The following is a 2,500-nucleotide window of genomic DNA, read 5'->3' as shown; positions in this document are numbered from 1 at the left end:
AGCCAATCTGTACAAGTCTTTTTCTCCTTCCTTAGTGTCTAACCTGTCATACAGCTCACCGTACGACTTTTCCTTTACCTTTGCCACCTCTCTCTTTGCTTTACGCTGCATCTCCTTGTACTCCTGTGTACTTTCTTCATCTCTCTGACTATCCCACTTCTTCTTTGCCAACCTTTTCCTCTGTATACTTTGCTCTACTTCCTCCTTCCACCACCACCACCACCACCACCGCCAAGTCTCCTTGTCTTCCTTCCTCTGTCCCGATGACACACCAAGTACATTCCTAGCTGTCTTCCTCGCTATTTCTGCAGCGCTTGCCCAGCCATCTGGCAACTCTTCACTACCACTCAGTGCCTGTGTTAACTCCTGCCTGAACTCCACACAACAGTCTTCCTTCTTCAACTTCCACCATTTGATCTTCGGCTGTGTCTTCACTCGCTTCCTCATGTTGGTCTCCAAAGTCATCTTACAGACCACCATCCGATGCTGCCTAGCTACGTTCTCCCCTGTCACCACCTTGCAGTATGCAATCCGTTTTACATCGCGCCTTCTACACAAGATATAGTCCACCTGTGTGCACTTTCCTCCACTCGTATACGTCGTCACCCTGTGCTCCTCCCTCTTCTTGAAATATGTATTCACCTCAGCCATTTCCATCCTTTTCGCAAAATCGAACACCATCTGTCCTTCCACATGTCTCTCCTCGATTCCATACCTTACCATCAACTCCTCATCACCTCTGTTCCCTTCAGCAACGTGTCCATCGAAGTCCGCTCCAATCACCACTCCCTCCTCCTTGGGTACCCTTTCCACCACGTCGTCCAACTCAACTCCAGAATTCTTCTTTTTCGTCCATCTTACACCCGACTTGCGGGGCATATGCGCTGATAACCGTCAGCAATACACCTTCGATTTCCAGCTTCATAATCCTCACTCTGTCTGACACTGTGTTCACCTCCAGCACGCTCTTGACATACTCTTCCTTCAGAATGACCCCTACCCCATTTCTCCTCCCATTCGCACCATGGTAGAAGAGTTTGAACCCACCTGCGATACTCCTGGCCTTACTCCCCTTCCACCTTGTCTCTTGTCACCTTTCTTCTTTCCATCACGTCAGCCTGCTCTCTCCCTTTACTAGCCATAGTGCCAACATTCAAAGTTCCGACTGACTCTCACCTCCACACGCCTACCCTTCCTCCTCTCTAGCTGCCTCTGGACATGCCTTCCCCCTCTCCTTTTCCTTCGCCCAACAGTAGCCTAGTTTCCACCGGCACTCCGCTGGTTAACAGTACCGATGGCGGTCGTCGGTAACCCGGGCCTCGACCGATCCGGTATGGAAATCTTATTTATGATCCGCATATTTGATTTGGCAAAGATTTGACGCCGGATGCCCTTCCTGACGTAACCCTCCCCATTTGTCCTGGCTTGGGACCTGCACTAAGAATGCATTGGCTTGTGCATCCTCAGTGGCTGGGTTGCACGCTTTTCTATGTTTGCCCCTCACTTTTGTGGCGTGAACTATCAATTCTAGTAATACAGGTGTGTTTATGTTAGGTATCACAGACACACGCACACGCACAATATATGTCCAAAAGTATTGAGATAACTGACCATTACACCTACAGGAGCTTTTCTGACATGTCATTCTGAATCCATAGAAACCCATATTCCACGAAGCTCCCGGCGCACAGTTTTTGTGCCGATGTTAATGCCAGGAGAAGTTTGGATCTCTGCAGTTATTGAGTCAACAGAGCGTTGGCGACTTGAGTTGCTGTTGTCCCTAAAGGCTTGCACTTTTCAATAATATGATGATATATGAAGCATAGAGAGTAAACGGGATAGATACCTTTTGAACAGCACCCTGTAGTACAGCACTTTGAAGGTACATATGTCGTCACTTGCTGTAGTGGTTTTTACTGATGGGCGTGGCCAGGTTTTCAGAAGCCTCTCAGTTGTCAATGTGAGAGCCAGGGGACGCGTCTGCCGTACGTTTAGGGTTAGGGTTAGGTGATTTCTCTGGTAGGGCTGCTTACACCACACCCCGGACTGGATTTGTTGCGTGTTTGTGTCCTGATCGATGGGCCAACTTAACACGCCTTCGGAGGGTGTCCGCCGGCCGGCTTTGCCGGCGTTCGGGCGGTCGGTTCCTCCGGTCTGGCGGATCGATGTCCTTTATTTAATGTTCTTAGTGGCGAGCAGAGTGCGGAGTGGGAGGGGCTCTACCGCGTAGTCGTCCTCTCCGTTGCACAGCTCGACAGCGTGCTCGGCGGTGCTCAGCCGGACCGTCTATCCCAGTTGCTCTTCCACGGCTCCCCTCGCGAGGCTTGCGGCCCCCCCCCCCCCCCCCTCCAACATCTGTATGGGGAGGGGTGGAACAGCTCCGTGTTTACCTCGCGGGGCTTCCCGGAAGACATTTTCTCAAAGTCCTCGTGTGACCGGTCTACTTTTTCATTGCGTTGTGTAGGAAAGACAGGACAATTTGTCTCCTTCATGGGATCTG

This window comes from Lampris incognitus, unplaced genomic scaffold, assembly GCF_029633865.1.
Source record: "Lampris incognitus isolate fLamInc1 unplaced genomic scaffold, fLamInc1.hap2 scaffold_91, whole genome shotgun sequence".
Classification (NCBI taxonomy): domain Eukaryota; kingdom Metazoa; phylum Chordata; class Actinopteri; order Lampriformes; family Lampridae; genus Lampris; species Lampris incognitus.
The sequence above is the reverse complement of the archived record's forward strand: the minus strand, read 5'-3'. Positions refer to the sequence as shown.